At 40.5% G+C, this 27,088-nt stretch overlaps 1 protein-coding gene across 1 annotated transcript in view; it reads right to left on the minus strand.

The window, feature by feature from the left end:
- LOC124594215 (chymotrypsin-like) overlaps positions 1-27,088 on the minus strand; it is a 90,117-nt gene that overhangs the window by 62,722 nt on the left and 307 nt on the right. The gene's annotated exons all lie outside the window — the stretch shown is intronic.

Raw genomic sequence — 27,088 nt, forward strand, 5'->3', positions numbered from 1 at the left:
TGGACACTGTATTCTCTACATGAAGTGCAACATCTGTCAGCACTCGTCCGTTAGACTGTGAGTGGCGTATCAGTGGGGTGGGTCTAAGGAATTTGTATGGGAACTGGACGCGGAACGAGATACTAACAGTTTAAAGTTTTTGTAAATAACGGGACGCAAGAAAACACTACCTTAAGGTATAAAAAGTCATCTTGTATTATAACCCAGCGCACCTACTCGAAATATACGTAGAACTCTACGTTTTCTAGTTTTAGCACGTTTTCGAAGGAGTGCTTATACATTTCCCGGTCTTCCTATAAACACTCGTTATATATCTGATCTTTTTTGTAACTAAAATTTATTCGAACTGGCATGAACAATTTCCAAATTTCATGCAAAAACATCAATTCAAGTATTAATGAAGGGAAAATTAAACAAAAGAACAATAAGAGGCAATTGAATAGAGTAATACACGCAAAGTAGCAAGGGGCTCTATTCAAAGAGTTTCTAATAAACGTCCCTCTTGTTTAACAACTATTATATAAACCCAACGCACGTACTGTTAACGTCTTTAGCATCTAGGAGTCTTAAGCGTCTGAGGATCTTTAGCGTTTGGGGGTCTTTAGAATCTGAGAGTCTTTGTGTTCGAGATTTTAGTGTCCGAGCTTCTAGCATTTGAGTCCTGAGTATTCGTGTCTCTCATGTTCGTGCACCACTGTGTGAGGTAGCTAACTTTACTGAAGGTCGGGGTAATTAAAAGTAAATGTCTGTTCGTTTAATTTATTGTCAAAGGTAGGAAAACTGACAGAAATGAGATAAAGCTAACATACAGCGAACACCTCAGTCGATAAAAGATCGATATCACTAATTTCAATTAATGAACATCGGTTGTTACCGAAGCTACTATTCAAACAGCGCGTCGGAACTTGACTTTCGATTATACACCCTGTTCGGACATTTATTATCGAACAAAAGTGTGACCATTCATAGTAGCGAATCATCTCGAAGGAACTATGTTAATAAAAGCCAAGTTAAGGAAATACTACAGTCTGCTGCGATTTCGAACAGAGTATCAAGAGAATTGATCCATGTATTGGATTACCTCTGGACAGTAATAATAATAATAATAATATTTTATTCCAAATTAATATTTAAGGGAATAACTTTCAACGTATAAAACATCGTACTTTGTTAAACGAAATTTGTGTCTTTCGAAGTAATTAATTCGGTGTAGATGTGCTACGCTAATCAAAGATATCAATTCATCTGGAAACGCGAATCGGTAGCCTAGTAACTGTTAATGAGCATCTTTGGTGGCAACGTAGCTAGGCGACAGTAATAATTAGAATCTAAGTTTAGTAACGAAAAAGACCGTAAAAGATTTTGTGAAACCCCAGTTAGTGCAAAGAGCGGACATTATGAACAAACATTGACTGCAGTAACAGACAATGTTGTGTCACCTCGCTTTCACGCTTCTCGACGAGCTGACGAATACTGGCCTGGCATAGAAGGACATTGTACTTCCGCTGGGCGTGGAAGTGCCGGTAGGCAGCAATAGGAGGCGTCACAAATGGCGCTCAACGTGGGGTTCGAAGGTAATAAATTAACAATATAGAGTTCATATATGATAATTTGTAAATTATTTAGTGACTGTATACGAACGAAATAACCCCTCGTGTTAACTTGCTCGTGTTACACGTTCACTGTCTTCGACAAACTACGCCCGGAGTGACAGGAAGGAAGTACTACACGAAACGAAAAGCGATAGACATCGTGCCTGAGGGAGGCACACATACAGGTGTTATAAAAGACAGAAAACCGAAGTATGTATCGAACTAATTGACACGACGAGCTTGCTGTAATGATTGATGTTTAAAGTTTGAGTCATAGCTCATTGTGCTTCAATTAAATATATTGTAACAGCTGGCGAGCTACTACGGCAAGGTCCTCGCATTGTTGAATTGATATTGTAGCTTAGATAGTATTTGTGTGTTGTGTATTTGTAGTTGTGTTAGTGTTGGTTGGTTGTAATTTGTATTATTTGACCACGTCAGAGAAGTAATAATGTTGATATCTAACGTTGAGGATTGAACGAAGATATGATTAGGGAGGAGGGAACAGAAATGGATGGTAATAGGGTAGGAGAATTAGAATTATTGTGTGGGACCGGAACAGACACGTTGTTTGCGACGAAAACAACTGAAAGTAATAACGTCGGAATGTCGATACCCAATAGTGATTCAACTGTAGGATTTAGTAGAATGGTTAAACCTACAAATGAAGAGGGTGTGGGTGTTTTGTGTGAGTTTATAATTAAATTGTAGGGGGAAATATTCGAACCTAATTGGCAACGGGATAGAAAAGACCGAGAATGCAGGGAAGAAAGGAATCAGAAAGACCGAGAATTTAAGGAGAAAATCAAACGCGATTACATCGTTAGAGGCTCATACTGAGGAAAGAGAAGATAGGCTGGCTAAAGAACTCGAGAAACTGAGACTGAACTTTAATTCAGCAAGCAGTAAACGTGCTACTTTACAAGGATCGATAAGTACTTTAGAGAAGGATGATGAATAGATACGCAAAGAGAAGTCTACCGAGTCAGATGAGTAGTAAAAAGCCTACATTTAAAAAGTTAAAAGTATATTGACGATTATTTAATGGGTCAGACGAAAAAGACTGAGGTAAAAGGACATATTCCAGGAACAGACATAGAGTGAATATTTAACTTGTGTCTAGTATCTAAAATGAAATTTACAGCCTTTGAACTGACTTATTCAGTATTGACGTTAAATGACTGAAATATTTAATTAATGTTAGCAAAAATAGAAATATCTGAGACTGAGATAATACTTTGACATACTTTAGTCCGTGTTGAAGAACATAGTATTTGCGACGTCTCCTATTGCTACGTACTGGCACTTCCACGATCAGCGGAAGTGTAATGTTCATTTTCTATGCCCAGCCAGTATTCTTCCCCTCATCTAGATACGTGAAAGCGAGATGACACAACACTATCTGATATTTCAGTCAATATTTGTAGGCAATGTCCGCTCTTTGCACTAACTGGACGCTATATTCGGGGTTACACAGATCTTTTAAAGTCTCTTTCGTTAATAAACTTAGATTCTTATTATTACTGTTGTCTAGCTACTTTGTTTAGTGGTTGCTACCAAGATTCTCATTAAGAGTTACTAGGCGGCCGATTCGCGTTTCTAGAAGAATTGATATCTTCGATTAGCGTGGCACATGTACACCGAATTAATTCCTTCGAAAGACACAGATTTCATTTAAAATAGCACCATCTTTTACCCGTTGAAAATTACTCCGTTTAATATTAAATTGGAATAAATTATTATTATTATTATTGTCCAGAGATAATCCAATACACGGATCAATTCTCTTGATACTCTGTTCGAAATGGTAGTAGACCGTAGTATTTCCTTAACTTGGTTTTTTTTAACATAGTTCCTTCGATATGATTCGCTACTACGAATGGTCACACTTTAGTTCGATAATAAATGCCCAAATAGGGTGTATAACCGGAAGTCAAATTTCGACGCGATGTTTGAATAGAAGCTTGTGCAACAACTGATGTTCTTAAATTGTAACTAATAATATGGATCTTTTATCGATTGAGATGTTCGCTGGACGTTAATTTTATCTCAATTCTGTTAGTTTTCGTACCTTCGACAATAAATTAAACGAACAGACATTTACTTTCAATTAGCCCGGCTTCCAATAGAAATAGTTATCTCCCACAGTGTCGCACGAACATAAGAGACACGAATACCCAGGACTCAAATGTTAGAAGAGCGTACACTAAAATCTCAAATACAAAGAGTCCCAGATACTAAAGACCCCCAAACGCTAATGATCCTCAGACGGTTAAGACTCCCAGACGCTAAAGACGTTAACAGTACGTACGTTGGGTTTATATAGTAGTTGTGAAACAAAAGGGACGTTTATTAGAAACTCTCTGAATAGAGCCCCTCGCTACTTTGCGTATAATGCTCTATTCAATTCCCTCTTATTGTTCTTTTATTTAATTTTCCCTTCATTAATACTTGAATTGATGTTTTTGTATGGAATTTGGGAATTGTTCACGGACAGTTCGAATAAATTTTAGCATAAAATAAAAAACAGATATGTAACGAGGGGCTACATGCCCCACCTACAGGGCAGAATGGAAATTTTTTGAAATTATTGCGTAAACGTGGAAAATATTGTATAAACGTTGAAATTACGAGCTTTAACTTTCTCAAGGATTTTTTCTTATCTGACTTCCCTGTCGTGGTATTTTTGGCCATTTTTCGCCCTCTTTATTTCTTTTCCGTGCTTGCAACATCATCCCGTATTTTATTCTCGTAACGAGAATGTGTTAATATGACATTTATTCTGCACTAAACACATTTTTGTGTTCAGCTGGATCATTAAGCTCAAATTTTCTCAAAGAGTTCTTTGTAGCTTATTTCTCAGTATCGGAATTTTTGACCTTTTATGCATATTCTTTCTTTCTTTTCTGAGCTTGCTACAGCATTCTGTACTTCATTCTGATAACGAGAATCTAAAACTAAACTCCGTCTGAACAGGCTTCGAAAGGCTCAACGTTACCGACCGACTGCCGAGTCGTAGGTATGCAGATCTGGAGGGCCTTGTGGTCAGCACACCGATCTGATGGCTGTTGCCAGCTTTTGTGACGAGTTCTGCAGTCTACAGTTAACACATTTTGAAGTTTCCCATCTGATTAGTCAGGCCTGTAGTCAGGGTTATTCTTAAGATTAAAGCTTTCCACCACAGGTTTTGTTACGTCAACATACTCCTTAGATGGTTCTAAAGATTCCATTTCAGAAGATAAAATTGCTGAAATTGACATTTCCATTAATCTGACATTCCATTGCTGTATATAGGTTTTTCTAATGCAAGTTCGCATCTTCTGGAAAAACAAGAAGAAGAAAAAAAATTAAGAAATATATAGTTTGAAATCTGTTTGCATGTAAAAGCTAAGGGACGGAACAGGGCACTGTTAACAGTTGATACTGTTCCAGTGGTTTATCGACAACAGCATAATGGTACAGTAACTGCACACGTGCAAACAGAAGTTGACACTCGACGCGGTGGCTGATGGGAGTGACAGTAAAGTCATTTCCCATTTACAGCCGCTCCCATCAGCCTCTGCGCCGAGTGTCTACTTTGTTTGCGCGATTCTCCTCTTTGCGCGCAACACTTTACTTTTATTTACATCCATGATCGACGGCAGACGGCCGCTGTGACCGAGCGGCTCTAGGCGCCTCAGTCCGAAACCGCGCTGCTGCTACGGTCGCAGGTTCGAATCCTGCCTCGGGCGTGGATGTGTGTAATGTCCTTAGGTTAGTTGCGTTTAAGTAGTTCTAAGTTTAGGAGACTGATGACCTCAGATGTTAAGTCCCATAGTGCTCAGAGCCATTTGAACCACTTGAATGAGCGAGTAAAATTCCAGTTTAAAAATCATTTTGTATGATACGTGAAACAAATCGACGCATTCCGTCGAAGCTGGGCGTCGTACGAGAGACGTGATGATTTGGATTTGTTTGGGCTGACAGAGGGTGCTGAGAGCTTGCCTCGGGTTCTATCCTTACTACCGCTTGTAACACTCCGGTTTATTATTACTTTACTTATCCCGCTCGATCGGGATCTGATAGCAGCCCAAAACAGACATTAATTAATGTGACCGTGTACCTAATGGGGCTGGCAATCGGATTGGACTGCTACGGAGTTGTTACATTCCATTTTGTCCTTCTCTAATGCTGTAATAATGATACGTCTGGTGCCAAGAAGAACAACAACACAGCTTCATTAATCAACAACCTATATTTATCACCAAAAACACAAAGTAAGGAGACAGCCACTGCCTTCGTCGTACAAAATTAATAACTGCTAATCTCAGCACAGGCCCTTTCGTTATTCATTATCGTCACACGCAATTTCAATCATTGTAATCCAACACTACAATCCAACACTGCAATCCAAATAATGCCGGCGCGGTAGACGCGAAAATACAAATATGGGCACTGAAATATCACTGAATCACACTAGTAATTGTACTTGTTCACTTTCCCGTATATTTCTAACACAAAAGGGGTTAAACCGCGGCGATGGCCACCCCCTTTGTCGGTACGGCCTTGCATTACGACCACCGGCCGCCCCACGGCCCGGCCCGCAGCCTGGGTCCCACTCTACTGACTGACTCAACACTCGCTCTCACCACCCGACACACACTATCGATTGTTTGTCCTGTCGACCTGTGCTGTCGCAAAACTTACAGTAAGGGCCTATGGACCCCTTAACGCTCCATGTCCAATTTTTGTTCCTCTCTCTTGATCGATTGTAGGAAACCAAATGAACGCGATTGGCGACACAGTCTCTAGTCGGCCGATTGAATTTGCTCGCGCAACAGAATGATTGGTCTGTTTCGATTTCGATGGTCATCAAATCGGAAACCGCACAATGCATCAGATTTTTTTCTTAACTATTACTTCTCAGCGAAACCTTCCCTGTAATAGTCCTACAAGCTTTCCACATGGGTTCTAACCACCCTGTCGGTCTCTTCTGTAGGCTTCAGTGTGAGAGTCTGCGAGTATCAAAATAATATGAGACATAAATGGCTGTATCTTTTGATTGCATTGACGTGGTAGCTTAAACATTTTACACTGCCAATGAACCGTAGACTTTAGTACCCTACATAAATTTCAACTTGACACCGACACCTTTTCCTGAGAAGAAGGTGTTTCAACAGTTAGACAAACGCAAAACATAGTTCGTATTTTGCTTAAGTATATTGCTCTAACGACCGGCTAGTCCGTTTCTTTTTTTGTCTTATAAGACTATATTCTACTTTAGGATATAGGCTCAATCTGGTTTAAAGTGTCTGTCCTTCAGTCTATGTTTTTTATGCGAGTACACTGGTTACTTTTTTCGTTTTCGGTTCGCAACGTATTTTCAACTCTTTGTTCAACTGATACGTATGATGTCACATTGTAACATAGCATGGTGGGTGCAAGGACAGTGTTCTTTTTCACAATTTTCTTAATGTTATTGCACTTTAAGATGGCAAGTTCGCTTTTTGTTGGTTAATGAGACGTGGTCCCATGCTGAACACATATGCGCATTTTTGAAGCAGTCGATCTTTTACCGATATTTTGTAATCAGTTTGATCCTATATTTTCCTTTTTACCTCCTTGCACAAATGTGGTGTATTAGTTCACGCGTAAATATAGCTGCTTATTACACTGTCAATGTGTAAAGATATTCTAAACTGTCAGTTATATCGGCGATTGCTTATTTGGGTTCTGTACAGATGTTCCCCTACCTTCATGTGCCGTACTGTAGTTAATTTCTCGGCTGGATTTGGTTTTACAATTGCCTCGCGCGTTTGCGGCTACCGGGATGCTACGCCGGTCTTTCAGTTCCGCGCATGCTCGCATCGGACATGACGCATGTATCCAGTACGTGATGCTTTGCCTGCGGACGTAATCTGTATTTTATGGGCAATGGGTGCGTATTTAATATAGCAGTTTCAAGCAGAAAGATAAGTGATTCTTCTCTCTTCCGCTTACATTCTTTGCTTACTACTTCAAGTTCCCGCAACACCACCAGGTGGCTCTCAGACTCGCGGTGGCCACTGGTCATAATGTTTTGGCTCATCAGCGTAATCAAACTGAGTTCTGAAGGTAAACTTTGTATCTGCTTTTCGACAAAACTGAGCTAAATTATTTGTCAACTCTTTTCTATCTGAGCGTATACTCCGATAACGAATATTTACGCAATGCTTATCCATTTCAGCAAACGCTAAGAATACGCAGAAGTAGTAATGAACTACGACTATAACGTGACTTTACAATGCCGAACCGCTGGCGACAGTCGTGTACGCCGACTATTGTCGGAAGCCTTTGGTCCCATCTGTACATAAACTAAGTTCAGTTCTGCGTTCTGCCGCCGGCAACTGTAAAATGGACAAGTTACAGTCAACTTGAAAACTAAACAAGTAAACACAGAGAAATCAACAGCGCGACTGGTGCTAGTTTAGGCGCTTTACGTTCCCTGCAACTGGGGATTCCAGACACACGCTACTCGGTCCGTCGCCGCGGGAAAGGCACCTCTTCTTACTTCTACGCTCTGTGCCGGCCGTCTCCCTATCAGCACGAGTCTTCTGCTGGCCACCCCCGACATGCGAAAGCAGCGACCGGTTACCGTAATGCCCCTGGCACTGTACCCGCACAAAACTTCTGATCAGTTTGCGTTAGGACCTTCAAACTGCGCAGCTGGCCGTGGCGCATGATGGGAATTAGCATGCATGGTTTCATTTAGCGACGATGCCCACTTTCATATGGATAAGTTCGTCAGTAAGCAAAATTGGCGCATTTGGGGGACTGAGAATCCGCAATTCGCTATCTACAAGTCTCTTCACCATCAACGGGCGACTGTGTGGTGTGCAGTGATCAGTTACGGAGTAATCGGTGCGATATTCCTTGACGACAGGGTGACTACCAAACGTAACGTGAAGGTTCTGGAAGATGATTTCATCCCCATTATCCAAAGTGACCCTGATTTCGATAAGATGTGGTTCCGCAAGACGGAGCTCTACCCCATCGAAGCAGGAGAGTGTTTGATATCCTGGAGGGGCACTTTAGGGACCGCAGTCTGGCTCTGGGGTACCCAGAGGCCACTGGCATTGACCTCGATTGGCCGCCATATTCTCCGGATCTGAGCACATGCAATTTCTTTTTGTGTGTTGATATTAAAGACAACGTGTCCAGCAATAACCCCAAAACCGTTGCTGAGCTGAAAACAGCCACTCAGGACGTCATCGACAGCAAAGACGTTCCTACACTTCAGCGGGTCATGCAGAATTTTGCTATTTGTCTGCACATCATCGCCCATGATGGCAGGCATTTCGAACACGTCATACCATAAATCCGAATATCTTTAGTGAAGTTTATGTGTTGAATAAAGCGTGTACACACCGTAGTTTGCAACCAATTTCCATTTCTTTTCATATGGGTCAATAATTGTCACCCTGCAGATATTCGTGGATTCACTGCGTACGAACTAATGACAGAATTACACATAAAGGAAAGGAGGGAAGCCTTCATGACTTGGTGTCTTTCAGCCTTCCCTGGTTTCGGCCGTTGAGGAAAAATGGGCTGCCATTTCTCCACAGACATTCAGACGCCACACGGAAAGTGATCCCAGCTAAGCTGAAGCCCGTTAATTTAAATTGTATAACTGATTTGCTGCTTTGCCTGAGCGTGAGCGGCGCTACAATCGCATATCAATATATCCACTATCGTAGTATCTTTGCTCGACTGCTATTACTTCCCGGTCGTTGTCTCTCATAAGGAGTTCGGGTCGTGAGTTCAGGCTGCCAGTCAGTTGGAACGCGTCTGGAGCTCAGTCCGGACCTGCCAGTCGGGGAGTTGCAGTGCGGCACCAGTGCAGTCGGGTTGGAGCAGTGAGGCCTGCGTCGACATGGCCCGCCCGACCATTGCCGCCACGCATCATTTGAGCTGAGCCACAGTCTTGGTGGGTCGGCGGTCGGTCGTCTTACGTGTTTTGGCTCGCCGATCGTTCAGTGTCGGCTGTGTGTGTGTGTGTGTGTGTGTGTGCATCGAATGTAGTTCCTTCTCTAGATTGTCGCACAGATGACAAGATGGTAAATATCGAAATAGACGACAGAGGGATAGAGAAACAATTAAAATCGCTCAAAAGAGGAAAGGCCGCTGGACCTGATGGGATACCAGTTCGATTTTACACAGAGTACGCGAAGGAACTTGCCCCCCTTCTTGCAGCGGTGTACCGTAGGTCTCTAGAAGAGCGTAGCGTTCCGAAGGATTGGAAAAGGGCACAGGTCATCCCCGTTTTCAAGAAGGGACTCCGAACAGATGTGCAGAACTATAGACCTATATCTCTAACGTCGATCAGTTGTAGAATTTTGGAACACGTATTATGTTCGAGTGTAATGACGTTTCTGGAGACTAGAAATCTACTCTGTAGGAATCAGCATGGGTTCCGAAAAAGACGGTCGTGTGAAACCCAGCTCACGCTATTCGTCCACGAGACTCAGAGGAGCATAGACACTAGTTCACAGCTAGATGCCGTGTTTCTTGACTTCCGCAAGGCGTTCGATACAGTTCCCCACAGTCGTTTAATGAACAAAGTAAGAGCATATGGACTATCAGACCAATTGTGTGATTGGATTGAAGAGTTCCTAGATAACAGGGCGCAGCATGTCATTCTCAATGGAGAGAAGTCTTTCGAAGTAAGAGTGATTTCAGGTGTGCCGCAGGGGAGTGTCATAGGACCGTTGCTATTCACAATTTACATAAAAGACCTTGTGGATGACATCGGAAGTTCACTGAGACTTTTGCAGATGATGCTGTGGTGTATCGAGAGGTTGTAACAATGGAAAATTGTACTGAAATGCAGGAGGATCTGCGGCGAATTGACGCATGGTGCAGGGAATGGCAATTGAATCTCAATGTAGACAACTGTAATGTGCTGCGAATACATAGAAAAGATAGATCCCTTATCATTTAGCTACAAAATAGTAGGTCAGCAACTGGAAGCAGTTAATTCTATAAATTATCTGGGAGTACGCATTAGGAGTGATTTAAAATGGAATGATCATATAAAGTTGATCGTCGGTAGAGCAGATGCCAGACTGAGATTCATTGGAAGAATCCTAAGGAAATGCAATCCGAAAACAAAGGAAGTAGGTTACAGCACGCTTGTTCGCCCACTGCTTGAATACTGGTCAGCAGTGTGGGATCCGTACCAGATAGGGTTGATAGAAGAGATAGAGAAGATCCAAAGGAGAGCAGCGTGCTTCGTTACAGGATCATTTAGTAATCGCGAAAGCGTTACGGAGATGATAGATAAACTCCAGTGGAAGACTCTGAAGGTGAGACGCTCAGTAGCTCGGTACGGGCTTTTGTTAAAGTTTCGAGAACATACCTTCACCGAAGAGTCAAGCAGTATATTGCTCCCTCCTACGCATATCTCACGAAGAGACCATGAGGATAAAATCAGAGAGATTAGAGCCCACACAGAAGCATACCGACAATCCTTCTTTCCACGAACAATACGCGACTGGAATAGAAGGGAGAACCGATAGAGGTACTCAGGGTACCCTCCGCCACACACCGTCAGGTGGCTTGCGGAGTATGGATGTAGATGTAGATGAAGATGTAGACTCCTGATTTGTCTTCATGTGTGCATAGTTACTGTCGGGTATCGTTCAGGTCTCTGTGCAAGTGTTTGTCAGGTTGTGCGTGTAGTTGGCGTTATTTCCACTGGCGACTATTTTAGATGTTGTCGCCTTTCTGAGGGTAGTTGGTGCGGACCAAGGAGGATATCTCCTTGCGGCACAGTCGGCTGGGCCCACTGGCGGTCCCTGCGCAGTGTCGTTGCGTGTGTGGAGCTGTCCGATCGCTACGAGCTTCGTGGTTCATCGACCCAGGTCGTCAAAGTGGAGTGGTGTCTTAAGTACCCAAGCCACGTCCGTTCATGTTGTGTTGTTGATTTTGATGGTACGCTGTTAGGGAGCTTTTCCTGTGAGCAACACGAAGTGTTTGTAGCCATGAAATCGAGCCGCCATGCATTGAAATTAACTATATTGGTTCACTACAATTCAAGTGTACCAGCGGAATTTTTTTGCCTTGTGACCCTTAGTGTTCCGGTTACCAGCCCTGGCCACTAACGTAATTTCAGGCAGTGTCCATTCCTCGCCTGTTGTTGCTGTCCAACACGGTGTGTAGTTTTGACAGCTTAATACATAATTCATTGTGGATTATCACGTCTGTAAAAGTTTGGACTTTCAGTTTTCATGTACCGATTGACGGCTAGCAAGTCGTCTGGTCGGTCTGTCTGTGATTGTCTCTTGGTTGCGTTACCAACGGATCAAGTGTAGTTGGGCCCACCACCTGTCTCACCTAAGTGAACGTTAATATTTCGAGGGCAGCCCCCCCCCCCTCCCCCCGGCCCTGGAGGCGTCTGAGTGCCGTTGTCTATACCGTCCTTTTCATGGGTGTTTAATCGTCTGTTGGTAATCTATTATAGCCAATCCTTTAAAGGAAGAAAACTTTTATCGTATTTTACAGAAATCAAAGGCCTTCAGCACGTATAAGTAAGTTTGAATTCTGGCAAGTGGATATTTTGCTGAAAGTTACTGTTGTGAAATCTTTTCATTTAGTGCGCTGTCAGCCACTTAAAACTTAAAGGTTTAAGGTATTTAGAATTTTTCGAAAATCAATTGTGGGCCGTCAGCCGCTTAAAACCTTATTCTTAAATTTAGTTATTGTCGTTACATTGCCTTTCCATTTAGTGTGCTTTCGGCCACTTAAAACTTATACATTTAAGCTGATGTGTGCCTTCAGCCACTTAAAGCATTATTCTTTAAATTTCCCCTTAAACGATAACATTGCGGTCTTCTGCCTTATAAGATTATGGTAACATATTTTAAAATTTTAAAATTTAGTTGTGGTCTTCAGCTGGTGGTATTGCACCTCGTTTATGTTTGTTCTATCCACTTTTGCCTTGAAGCTTTCAGCCTAGCTGTGATATTTTATTTGCAATTTTAACTGCGTGTCGTCAGTCACTTGAAATTTATCTTGTTGATTTTTAAGATTTCTTGTTTGGAGGCCTTCAGCCGTGAAAGAACTGCATTTTGAAACTCATAGTTGTTAAGGTTTGGCTATGTGCCGTTTTGGTTTAAATGTGTTTAAATTACCATTTTGAAGTGAAACTGACCGCCACCTTGTTTGGCCCCTTTCACAACCCTAATCACCTGTTCTGCCCTGCCGGTTTAGCGGGAGTATCACGCTGTAACTCGCTATGATGATAAATGTGTTGGTAGGTATACAATTAAGGTACCTTACACATGTCTACATGCTGACCATCTATAAGTGTTATCCAACAACACCATGTAGACTAAAATTTTCACTTTGCAGCGCTGTGTGAGCTGATATGGATCTTCCTGGCAGATTAAAATTGTGTGCCAGACCGATACTCGAACTCGGGACCTTTGCCTTTCGCGGGCAAGTGCTCTACCATCTGAGCTACCCAAGCACGACTCACACACTGTCCTCACAGCCTTACTTCCGCCAGTAAATTGTCTCCTGCCTTCCAAAGTCAAAGGCAAAGGTTCCGATTTAGAGTCAGGATCCGGGACACAGTTTTAATCTGCCAGGAAGTTTCACCACGCAGATTAATTACGCAGTGGCGTAACTACTGTCTCTCTCTTTCAGCTTCAAACCTTCAAACCACACACATAGTCCTCAATAGGCATCATGCGAGGTGGCGCAGTGGTTAGTATACTGGACTCCATTCGGGAGGACGACGGTTCTGATTTAGGTATTCCGCGATTTCCCTACATCGCTCCAGGTAAATGGTGGGATGGTTCCTTAGAAAGGGCACGGCCGACATCCTTCCCGGGCACGGATGTGTGTGTTGTCCTTCATGTAAGTTAGTTTAAGTTAGATAAAGTAGTGTAAGCCTAAGAACCGATGATCTCAGCAGTTTGGTCCCACAGGAACGTACCACAAATTTCTAAGTTTCCAGTATGTTAATTACCTGTGACAGATAATGTTAACAGTCTGAATTTAAGGCTTAGTTGGTTAGATAAATTGACAACTGTATCACGGGGACAGTAAAAACGCAATTAAATGAATGTTGCAACTGAGCTTGAAATTCTAGTAACTCACAACTGCTCAGCAAACTACATAGCCCCATTTGACAATAAATTAATTTCATTTTGATGTGACATTTAGCTCATGCCTAAATACGAAACAAGACAAGCGTGTGAAGGTCTGAGAAATAATACGACTGGAAAGCCTGTCACAATTTGGACGGTTTATTTCGACAAATGACAGATGTTACCTTTACACTCTCAACTTAGAAATTACTTATGTTGTATTAATTTGATATCGTTCATCCTCAGAAGCGAAAATGGCTTATGGTACCTATATCAGTTACGTAGCACTAATGTTAACGTGTTGCTGTTGATGTGCCATTTGTTGTCAACGACAGGTTGTAGTATGAAGAGATTTTTTTTTTAATTGTAGGATTCCCCAAAATAATATTTTCGCACATCAGTTGCGACTGTTCCCTGCCACTGTATATTTTCACCACTGACGAGCAGCTTGTACTTTGAATGATATTTCTAACACCGCACCTAAGTTTATACAGCTTTCCACCTGAATTGTTAAGCTGCATTTCCCACCGCAAATCGTGTTGAACTGTGTGCACTCACATGTAAGGCAATTTCTACCTCAACGATAACAGGATCCGCAGGGTGGAGGTTTTGCGTGGTGCGGAAGTTAAGTGTCACGATTTTTTCGAAATTTGTGATGAGCCCGTTGGTTCTGAGCTAAACTATGCTTTACCGATGCTGAAATTTCCTGCAGATTTCCTTCACTGTTTGATCTAATTTGATAATTAGTGTCATCTGCAAATAGTACCTTGGTTCTGCCAAATAGTTTTTCGCACAACAGCTTTACACATAGTAAAAATGGCAGGCATCAGAAGTGACACTTACAGACCTCCCTACTTCTTTTTTTGCTCATGATTGTAGATCTAGAAATTCTGTGTTTCACTGTCTTTGCATTTTACTTCTGTGACCTGTTGGCGCCCCTTTTCGTTGGCCTCTGTTCCATATTTATTTAACTTACGCAAGTGAACGTCATGATAAAAAAGCCCGAAGGCTTTACTAACACCAGGAGTACGTACACTGGTCCATCAATCTGTGCTGCTCCAAATCTGTGCTAGAGAGTCCATGTCTCATGGTGACTGGCGAGTGGTGGCATGCCGCTCTGTCGGCAATGTACACTGAGGCGACAGAAGTCGTGGGATCTCTCTATCTGTAGTCCTATGCTTTGTTCTACACATATGAAGTACGATACGATATTTCAGTGTCTGTGTCATTCCCAACCAGCATGAATTACATGAAATGCATTCGCAGTTGCAAATAAGAACAACCTTCAGCTGCACAATAGAACGACAACAACGAAAATTTGTGCCGTATCGGGACTCGAACCGGATTTCCCGCTTATCGCGTGTGGTCGCCTTACCAGTTGGCTATTCGAGTACGACTCACGGCCAGACCCAAGCTTACAAATGTCATCAATCATTATGTATATTCCTATACAGCCCGCATCTCGTGGTCATGCGGTAGCGTGCTCGCTTCCCACGCCCGGGTTCCCGGGTTCGATTCCCGGCGGGGTCAGGGATTTTCTCTGCCTCATGATGGCTGGGTGTTGTGTGCTGTCCTTAGGTTAGTTAGGTTTAAGTAGTTCTACGTTCTAGGGGACTGATGACCATAGATGTGAAGTCCCATAGTGCTCAGAGCCATTTGAACCATTTTTTTTTATTCCCATACAGGGGAGACATTTTACTTGAAAGTCGCTTGCCCAGTGTCAGCAGATAAATACAGTAGTGCAATGGCTGTGAAATTTCTTATTACGACGCAATGTGCCTCAGCACATGCATGCATACATGTGTTACCGGACAGAGAATAAATAATTATAAACATGCCTACTGGCTATCTTTTATTGTGTTGAGCTAAAAAATTAATAATTCCTTGTAAGAACTGAAGCAAATTTACAAAACGAGATTTCTATTACGGCAACAGAAAAAGCAGTAGTAAAAATTAATGCTGGCAAAGGCCTCGAAAATTGACCAGTGATGCTAAGGGACGCAACTTACTACGTCAGACCACTATCGATAATAGTACTCTACCTTTTATGGACTCTCGAGGACGTGTTGGATGGAGTAAGAACAGAACGTCCTCAACACCGAGGTAGGTCAGGATAGCGTAGGAAGCGTGCAATGTTGAGTTGTGTTGTTGGAAGGTAACATCACAGAGACCTCAAAGATAGAGCACAGCTTCCCGATTGTAATACACCAGAAATGTAATGCCTGGGCGAAACAAAGGTGGTCATGTTATGTACCCAATGAATGACACGCCATACCATACCGCCAGATGCAGGACCCATATGGCGCAGGCGAATTCACTCCGGCAGCGTTCTTTCTCCTCGGGTGCTTTACACACAGGTACGTTCATCGTGGTGTTGTACAGTGAACTGGGTCTCGTCTGGAACGTGAGGCGGTGCCACTCACATGCCCTGTGTTGTAGATGGGCGCATCGTTCTCGGCGTGCTCGTCTCTGGTGCTGTGCCAATGGAAGCTGCAACAATGGTCACCTTGCTGACAGTCTGTGATGTTCCCGACATACTCGCTCTGTCCCTGTGGATACCTGTCTTGCTAAAGAACGAGACTAGTTTCCGAACGAGCGAGCGAATATGCACTGATGAACAAAACATAAAGATCACTTGCCCAGTATCGTGTTGGTCCACCTTTGGAAGGCAACCTAGCAGCAGTTTTGAAAGTATCATTAATAAGATTGTTCTAAATTAATTATTCAACAAACCTGCATCTGACTGTGCCTGTGAACTTGCTTCTTGCACTCCTCCATTTTGCCAGAAATGCAGCATGTATTTGACTCAGCAATAAAATTTAAGAGAATGATGCCGTTTGTACAATGGCATTAAGATGGTACTGGAAAATTAAGTTTTGGCCTTGATGTTTACTTGGTTCTTTCATTGGTGGTTAACTTAATTCTACTACTCATTTTCACATTCAATTTAAGCAAAAGATGTGAATTATGATTCAGGCTGTTAGATTTAAACACAATGTTGATCTCAACATATATTGTTAAAATTTTAAAACATACCATTTCAAACATTTTTGTAGCACGAATCACTCTTACAAAAACTTGTACAAAACGCTTACTGTGTCAAACCTTGGACATACAAATCCTAACTCTGAACATTATCTAAAAAAAAACAATTTGAAATGATTATATATCTTCTCTCATTTATGTGCTAAAGTTTGGTCAGGGGCAGCAACCTACCTTAACGCTGTCACCACATGTCTGCTTCCTCCGGGCACCTAGCTGTGACTTCCCCCTTGAAGCTGTCTGCACACGTCTGCTTCCTCTGGGCACCTACCTGTGACTCCTTGGTTTTTTTACTGCGTGTGCCCAGCTCTCTTAACCATCAAAGATCCTCCTACTCAAAGATATTATACTCATTCCACCTTGCAGTTGGCAACTACCGACTATTTTCTGGAGCTTCCCTGATCAGACCTTAGCACATACCTTTCATAACTCCCTGGTCCACTGGACCAGACTTTTGTGGGGGGATCTGTGCAGTTAGCACAGGTTTCCCCACAAAATTCGTAAAAAAATACAATGTAAGATACAATACAAAACGTACATAGTATTCCAATTAAAAGAGGATTACAGAGCAATAAAATTGACCAATCGAAACATAGAATGTGAAGTAAAATGCATAATATCATTAAACTGTCGAGTTGCAGTGAATCAAAGAACATCAAAATGTACAAAACAGAAACACATAAATTTAGGGCAGAGACATTAGACATTACATTATTAAGAGAAGTGTATCAAATACCATCAAAATTTACAAAACAAGAGGAAAACAATGTGAGGTAAAATCGATAAGGTATTTAGATTTTGAATTGTCTCAAATGACATCAAAAATTATAATACAAAAATGTAGAATGTGGGGTAAAATGGAGAATATACTTAAATTTCTAAAAAGAAGTGTATCAGATAGTATTAAAAGTTACAAAATAGTAAAAAGACATAAAGAGTATATATAGAAGCATAGTAATGTGGGGCAAAATACCTCAAATAACATCAACTTTATCAAACAGAAATTTAGAACGTGAGGTAAAATAAATAAAATAGTTAAATATCCACTAGTAGTTAAGAGCAAATGTGCATAAATGTCTCATTGAGAACTCTTAATGCCAGTGAAACAATGTAATAAGATACTTTAAGTAATAGCAGCATTAAATATAAAATATGTGTCACATCAGGTGACAGCAGATATTGACTTTCAGTTACAATCATTATCTTGTAGTAGACCTAGAGTACATGGCAAGTTTAATTGACAATAGTAAATGAAGAAGACATGTCACATTAGGTGACAGTTTACACAGATTCTACTTGTAAACCATAGTAAAATATGGGTCCTCAGGTGATGAAACACACTGAGCCACAAATAACGTCGATTGTACAATAGATGTCATATCAGGTGATGGGACACACTGAGCCACCTTATTGTAACCGTAGAATACCTGTTAAGTCATGGGATAACTCACCCTGTTTCAGTTACCACAATGAAAATTTAGATTGTGTCAGAAACAGGGCTCTCTGGTGGAGAAACAATCTGAGGCACAAATAATGTCCATTGTACAATACCTGTAACATCAGGTGATAGGACACACTGACTTTAATAGCGATCAGTAGTACAATAAGACTGAAGAAGAATGGGCATCAGGTGATGGGACACACTAAGCCATGGTGGTATCGCTTGTAAAGTATATGTCAAGTCAGGTGACAACACACACTGACATACAGCTACAATTATGATATTCTATCAGTCATAGAACACATATTATGTCAGGTGGTAACTCACACTGACGTACCCTTAAAGTCATGATATTCAATTTGTTATAGGACACATTTTAAGTGAGAAGGTAGCTCGCACTGACTTTTGATATATTCTCGTAGACTCAGACCAGTTATTATGTTAGATGACAGTCCAGTGTGAGTATCACTTATATTTATGTAGACTCAGGCTACTCATTATATCAGGTGGTAGTCCACTCTGACTCTTAAACACAATCATGAGATTATATGTATTTAAGGTGAATAGAACCACACATGGTCAGTAACAATGCTGTATTGAAATCATCATTAAGAATCTATTTACAAGTGAATATTAATGATTACAAAAACCTGCACAATCGCAGTAGTCATTTTAGAACTTCACCTACTCAACAACAATGCTGTATTGAAATCATCATAAAGACTCTATTTCGAAGAGATTCATAGTCATATATATAACAACCTGCACAATCGCAGTATTTATTTTTAGAACATCATATACTCAATAAAAACACTGTATTGAAATCGTTGTAAAGACTCTATTTACAAGTGATTCATAGTCATATATATAATGTTAATGATTACAATAACTTGCACAATAGCAGTAGTCATTTTAGAACTTCACATACTCGATGGTGTATTGAAATCGTCATAAAGAATCTATTTACAAGTGATTCATAGTCATATATATAATATTAATGATGACAATAACCTGTACAATCACAGTCGTCATTTTTGTGTTAACTTTACATTAAGTATTGACAGGTAATACCGCAACAAATTTCATACAATCTTCTTAAATAAGAGTTTTGATAAAGTCTGAATAATTATTTTAACTTCACAGTATAAATCTTATTTCTTTTCAGTACAGTAATTTAAAAAAGTTGTTTACCTATCAGAGGACAATCACACAGATATCTTAGAAAAATTAGAAAAATATTTAGAATAGAAAGACGAGTAGACCGAGAACTCAGAAAGGAAGAATGAGTTGAACAGAGCTCAAGGATACGGGGCACCAACGCCACATGGTGTGTCAGTTAAAGAATAACAAACCCTCTACCCACTAGTTTTTTTTTTAGTAGACCACAAGGATAATCTGCTATCAAGTGTTGAAGTAATGTCAACAATGGAATTTATATGTGAGAAAAAGAGTAACCAAATTTACTTAAATAAATAATAGGCGGAGACAATAAAGAGGATAGTAATTGCTGTCGCTGAAAATGATGGTAGTTATGGTACACCAAAAACATAATTGTCATGGAAACAAAACGCAATAATGTTATTTTAATGTAGAATGAAAATACTATCACACTTAAGGAACAGGCATTAGGAATGGGCAAAACGCTGAGCTCAGCCAAGGAGAGGTATTGTCATGTCTCAGAAAATAATAATGTGACAAATCAAAAGTGTGCATAAACAGAACAATATACATATAGTAAGTGGAACCATAATTAGCATCACAAAGTACAAAGGTAAAAACATTGTTTAAAAGATCCATAATCAGTCTAGCACAAACAAAAATTAATAAGGATTCAGAGAAAGTCCGCAAATAACTGTAACAAAAAGTAACATTTTAACTTCAGACAATAAAGCAAAAATAGCATGCCAACACAAAACAAAACTTTCAACTGAAAGCATAGACCATAACATTATCTTAATCCTGAAATATGTAACACTACCAGAAAATAAAAGTGTAGACATATAAAGCAAAGCATAGCATAAGTGATAAACAATGAAATACTTACAGATGATTATATCTTTACTTGAAATACACGTGAAAAGAGAAAAGGCAACGTAGAAGGTAGCACAGAGACATCATAAAAGGTAAGAATTATGATACTTGCGGTACTGTAGGTATGAAAAAATGATTAAAGAATGTTTGTAGTATGTCATGAAGTAAGTCCTGAGTGGATCCTCAACAATGAGTCTGAAAACATTCCTAATTGGACTCTAGTAATCCCAAGTCATCTTATTATTTCATTAATGGCATCTGAAACATAGGTGAAAATTAATAAACAGTATACAATTGGAGACAAAGTTTTAAGTTTCCCAAGAAAAGTATTTTTTGTTATAAAAAGGAAAGGGTCAGAAACGAAAGTTACTTGGTACATTTTTAAATAGTTGATACTTGTTCTTAAAAGCTGTGGAGAAAATTAATTGTTAAATAGTATTAAAGTTAATTATGAAACTCGTCAGAAAATCACCATCAACAATCAACAACATAGCTCACACTTCATGTTGCTATGGTCGTAACTTTAGCACACAGTATTTGCTTATCATAACTTGTAGTATCTAAGATTCCGAAGTCTCAAAAAAAGGAACTTAAATCTAACAATATCTCATTCTGCTCATAAGTTTCAAATATCATCTTAAAAACTCGTATGAACACCCCCTTTCTTCAAATATCTTAAAAGCATCAAAACCATTATTCTCATCTTCTTATACACATTGTCAATACTCATATTACATCCTTTAGCACGAAAACCCTAAGCAAACTTCAGGAAAATGGGTACCACTAGCTTAACATCAACATACAAAGTGGCTATCGTTACTACAAAATCTTGTTACAGTTAGTGTCACTACGTCATGTAAACATAGTTCACTGTAGTCATCGCAAAGTAACAGAGGTGATCATCCAACAAGAAATAGAAGCAAAGATATCATGTGGAAAGTATCAACATCAGTTTGATGACCGAAATTCTCAACTGTAATGCCAACTTCAAACACCAGTATGAAAAGGGTTTCACAGAAAACAATAATGTACTTCACCAGAAATGTACTGAAATAATCCCAGGTTATTACAATAAGTAAGAAACCTATAACGCTCTGGAAAGAAAGCAGGTCACACTACTAAGCTGTCTCCAGAAAATGATGTCTCCGAAATCATGTCTTTATCTAATGCTAGAACAGAACACAGGTGGTGTTATTTGGAGCTTTTACAAGGGGAAATATTCTGAATGTTTGCACTCTGGAAAAGAAATGTGCGCGACCCAGGCCTAACGACGTGAAAAGGGTCTGTCCCGCCAGCGGTGCGTGTTGTTTCCATTGTGGCCTACCGCCAGCTGTGACAGGAATTTGTGCCACCCAGGCCCTTAGGAGGGTTCCAGGCTACCACCGCAGAGGCGCTACACGTCCGCAAACCATGTCCGGGACAGGGAGAAATAATATAAATAAAATAGCTGAACATATGTAGCTGGGATTTACTGTAATAATCCTATGTAGTGAACCCTAAATGTTACCAACGAAAACTGTTCTGTCTATTCAATGAAATGTTTGCAGTTTGTGATATGATGTACACCACGTGATTTTTTTGTACGTAATGTTTGGATTTCAACAGCATTAGGATGTGCTATACGGAATACTCGATATGGACCAAAGAATTTTTGACATAGATTGCAGGCTTTATGGGATAGCCTGTGGGAGCGGACCAGAACTTTGTCTCCTACTTGAAAAGAAATATTCCTCTTAGTGACTTCATTTGGCGCAGCCGTTGGTCAGCATCTCGCTTAATATTGTGTAATGAAATTTGAATAATCTCGTGATGCCGTAGGCAGCGAGACTTCGGGAAACGTATGATTTCTTTATTCTTGTCAAGCGGGTGTTGATTCTTTAACACAAGATGTGGAGACAACTGTGTGGAAGTATTTGGTAATGAATTTATTACATCCTGAAACATGTGAACGGATTTGTCCCATTCATTGTGTTTAGCATGACAAAAGATCTTAAATAATTTCACCAATTCCTTCATTAACCTTTCTGATGGATTCGATGAAGCATGGTATCTGGAGATATAAATGGGGGAAATTTTGTGAGTCTGAAGAGTACGTCGCCAGGTGCGAGAACGGAGCTGCGGCCCATTGCCGGAGATTACATGACCCACTTCTTTCAGAAAATGTTTAGTAAAAGCACGTGAAACAGTGCAAGCTGTAGCTCGACGTAATGGGGTGAAAGTGGCGAATTTTGAAGTTAATTCCAAAGAAACATAGGTGTAACCTCTCTTTGTAGTGGGAATTGGGCCAAATAAATCATCTGCCGCTAGCTGACGAAGACGTAACGGGATGATGGGGTGTGTTTGAGCAGCAAAGGATACAGTGGGTGGTTTTGCTTTTTAACAAAGTCTGCATCTTGAGAGGACTTGGCGAATACGTTTTTTCCATGTTAAAAAAGTAAGATGTTCGTTTGAGCAACTGAAAACATTTGCGCGGTCCATAATGCGCGTAGTTAAGGTGAACATACCAAATGAGTTTGATAATTAGGTCTTCTGGGATACAAACCTGCCAAATTGTCGTATCAGGCTTGATATGGAGGAAAAGAATATTGTTATGTATTAAGTAATACTGTCGCAGAGTGGTGTTATTAACATCGCGCCATTGTTGTTTCACATCTTTCCAGATGGAATCCTTATCCTGTTCTGAAGCAATGTTGTGCAGGGCATCGGAAACAAAGTTTTCAAATGCGGCCTGGCGCATATATAGCAAACTGAAGTTGTTATGGCAAAAGATGTTGGTTGGATCAGTATTGTCGGTGTCCAAAGTGCGTGACAAAGCGTCAGCAACGACATTTTGAGGTCCTGGTACATACACAATGGAAAAAGAGAATTCTTGTAACAAGAGAGCCCATCTCGCTAAACGACCATGAGATAGTTTAGTTCACATCAAAAATTCTAGTGCTCTATGATCTGTGTATACTGTGGTGTGTCTACCAAAAAGAAAAGGTCTAAATTTGGAAAATGCCCATACAACAGCCAGAGCTTCTAATTCAGTGATGGAATAGTTTCTTTCTGAAGAAGCTAATACTCGACTAGCAAATGCGATGTTTTTTTGTACCTTAGTTTCACCTTCAATGAGCTCTTGAAAGAGATGAACTCCAAGGGCTGTGTTTGAGGATTCTGTTGAAATGCAAAAATCTGTAGTAAGATCGGCGTGAGATAACTGGGGTGCACCTAATAGACTGTTTTAGTGTCTCAAATTCCTTTTCAGCAGTATTATCCCAAATCCAGAGAGAATTTTTTCCTGTTAATTTACATAAAGTTGGCGTATCTAAAGCTTTGCTGCTAATAAAACTCGAAAAAAGTTTATCATTCCAAGAAAACTGCGAAGTTACTTTTCAGTGCGAGGAACTTGCATGTCATGGATTGCTTGTAGCTTATCAGGGTCCGGTTGAATTCCAGATGATGAAATAAGATGGCCTAAAAATTTGATTTGGGCTTGTCCAAAATGAGTTTTTTCTAAATTTGCTGTAATACCGAAGCTAGAAAACGACTGAAAAAGTTGAGACAATATTCCATTATGCTGTTGCCAGGAAGAAACGGCAATCAGAATATCGTCCACGTAAGTGGTAATGCTGTCTCTCAAATGAGGTGGCAACTCAGTATTTAGTCCACGGATAAAGGCTGCAGATGAGATTGTTAACCCAAAGGGGAGTCTGGAAAATTGGTAGCACTGACCAAAACAGAGAAAAGCCGTGTACTTGCGGCAGTTGGGGTGTAATTCTATTTGGTAAAAGCTGGACCCAAGATCTAAGGAGGAAAAAATAGATACGCCGTGAAACTATTGTAAGATTTCATCCAAAGTTAGTGGCCTATCCGTTTCTGGTATGATGATCGTATTGATCTGTCTTGAATCCAAAACAAGACGAATTGAACCATCCCGTTTAGGCACAACATTTATTAGGGAATTGTATGGACTGGTTGTAGTTTCAATAATATTGTGAGCTACCATAGATTGGATTTCCTGTTTGACTTTGTCACGGTGAACTAGCGGTATCGGATAAGGTGGAACAGCAAAAGGGGTATGGGGTTTTACTTGAAATTTATATAAAAAATCTTTAATTGTGTCTGGAGCCGTGTCAAAACCATGGGAAAACTCAGTTAAAATGGCATGTAAATCTTCCTTTTCTTGTACTAAGGCTGAATCAACTACTTTTAAATTTATCCTGAATAATGTTAGCAATGTCTTGTTTCCTATCGTCATTGTCAAGTCCAAAAAGAAGCAAACTCCATCATCACAGAGACGAATCCATTGATCTTCAAAATCTAAAATTACTTTATATTTGTTCAAAAAATCGATCCCCAAAATGACGTCTGTAGTGAGAAGCGGAACTATTAAGAATGTAGCATATAAAAAATGTGTATCGACTTGAAACTGCAGAGAACATTGCTGTTTAATATCTATACTCTTGCCAGGAACAGCACCACTGACCTTAATATGAGAAACCGGAAGTGCTGGAATGGTAGAAACAGTGGCACATTTTTGGAAAGCGGCTTCACCAATAACAGAAATGGGAGAACCAGAATCAAGGACTGCAAAGAATTTGTATGTGCCTATCGAAATATTAATGAGGAGATGATGAACAGTTGGTTGTAGTTCGATTTTTTCCAGCAGAAGGTCCTCTTGTATATCGTCACAACGGATAACATGTGATGTAAAACTTTCAGAAGAATCATGGCACCGCTCGCGCTGCAGCGAGCACGCGGTAGGCAGAGCAGTTAGTTGCTATTGTTGGTGTTCTGTTTGACGCTGATGATCTCCATTGTCTCGTGGATTTGGTGAACGAACTTCTACTAACTGTACTGTTCTACCTGATGAATTATTGAAATCATGTCTGAGGTGGAACCGGGAATCAGGTTGATGAAATGGTACTCGTCTGTCATTGCCGTAATTCTGTTGGCTGTCATTGGTTTGTCTCTGGTTATGACTTGGATAATTATCATTACGATCTGACAAATTCTGTTGACTGTACTAATGAGTGGGTGGGCGATCAAAAGTTTGTCATCGTTGGTAGTAATCATTGGTTCCGTATGCACAAAAGAAGTGTTGGAATTATTCCGCTGATACTCCCAGTTTCTCTGGTTGTTAGAGTACCGCCGATTATTTTGTAGGGTATTGCCATATTGACCATTGCGGAACGACATTGATGGAAGGGGATGATAATTTTGATTCCTGGATGGGTAGGCATTCACAGCATTCTGCTGATACTGGGGTCGTGGAAGAAAGCGTCCTGCATTTCCATATTGTGGTCTATTATTCGGAAACTGCCTGCCATTGTTACGGAAACGGTTGTCTCTATTCTTTTGTGATTCCGGGAAAGAGTGTTGACTAGATCGTGGATTGTGTGTTTCATCCAGTTCAAGAAGCAGTAAAACATCACGAAAAGTGTTCAAATTTTCTGTGCGATTTCCTGTCAACAACGGAACTCTCAATGATCTAGGTAATTTTCAAATACAAAGCTGAATGAGACCGGAGGGGCTGTAATGTTCAGTTAAATGTTCATTCTGTTGAATCATGTGGTCAAAATACTGTGTCAAAGTGCCAAATTGTGAATTATAAAAGGGTGGCATATTTAGCAACTGATTTTTCACCGCATGCTGCGAAGTGGGATTCCAGTAAGCATCAAGAAATTGTTGTTGGAATGACTGGAAAGACAAACATTGCCGTGCAATGTATCTCATTTGCGTTGCAGGTGCGCCTTCCAAGAAACTGCAGACAACTTCTAATTGATGTGCCATTGGCCAATTTGGAGGAAAAGCGAATGTAAATTGCTGAATCCCATCAAGAGGATGTAAATCATTCGGGTTATTCCGGAACGTCTTAAATTTCTTGATCGATAGGAAGTGTTTGTAATCTACATTGTCTTGGCGTGGAAAAGAAGGAGCATCATGGGGCAAAGGAAAATTGTCAGGGAAGGTACTGCTCTGTACAGGGTAATCTCGTGCAACTGGAGCCTGTGAAGATAAGAATGGGGGCCGTTGTTGCTGGTATGAAAACGGATTTTCCTGCTGTTCTGGGACAAAAATACGAGGCGCACTGTCGTCCTGTAATTGTTGCTGAATATCGGAAAGTTTACTATGAATTGAGTTGAGTTCTCGTTTTTGTTGTTCATTAATAGTAATTTGTTTACTCTTAAATTTAGCCTGAGCTTGGTATTCAGTTGTCTCTGAAAAGGGAACTGGGGTTGTCTGATCTAATTCATTTTCTGCATTAGTTTCCAAAGCGGCTATTCTTTCCGTTACGTTTTCTAATTGTGAGTGGAATTGCTCACCCTGTTCACTGATCTTTGTTTTAAGTTGAGTGACGTCAGATGTCATGGATTCGGTACATGATTCTAAGGCCCGTGTGTGCTCAAAATGTGCAGCGGATGTTTGTTGCAACTTTTCAATAGATTCTGGTGGAAGTACTGCATTGATTCTGTCCCTAAGGTCAGTAACGTCGCGCTTATGCGTTTCAATGATATCCTGTAATTTATTGTCAGTTGTTTCTTTGAATGTGTCCATAGTTTATGTTAATTTCTGAATGCTACCGGTGAGGTATTCGTCGCGTTTTGCGTTCTGTTCATCACGCTTAGCATTTTCTGCACGGTATTGAGCAAATTGTTCATCACGTTTAGCATTGTCTGCACGGTATTGCGCAAATTGTTCATCACGCTTTGCGTCACGTTCGCTCAGTAGTCAAAGAAAACAATCTAATTTGTCTTCAGCTAGAGCTGGGGATGTCACCTCGGGATTTGGGTGTTGCAACTCATATTGCTTGGGAGGGTTGCTAAAAACTGTTTGAGAATTCTCAGATGAAACAATTTCTCTGTCTGTGGAAGAATATTGCAAGC

Source organism: Schistocerca americana, chromosome 2 (assembly GCF_021461395.2).
Source record: "Schistocerca americana isolate TAMUIC-IGC-003095 chromosome 2, iqSchAmer2.1, whole genome shotgun sequence".
Classification (NCBI taxonomy): domain Eukaryota; kingdom Metazoa; phylum Arthropoda; class Insecta; order Orthoptera; family Acrididae; genus Schistocerca; species Schistocerca americana.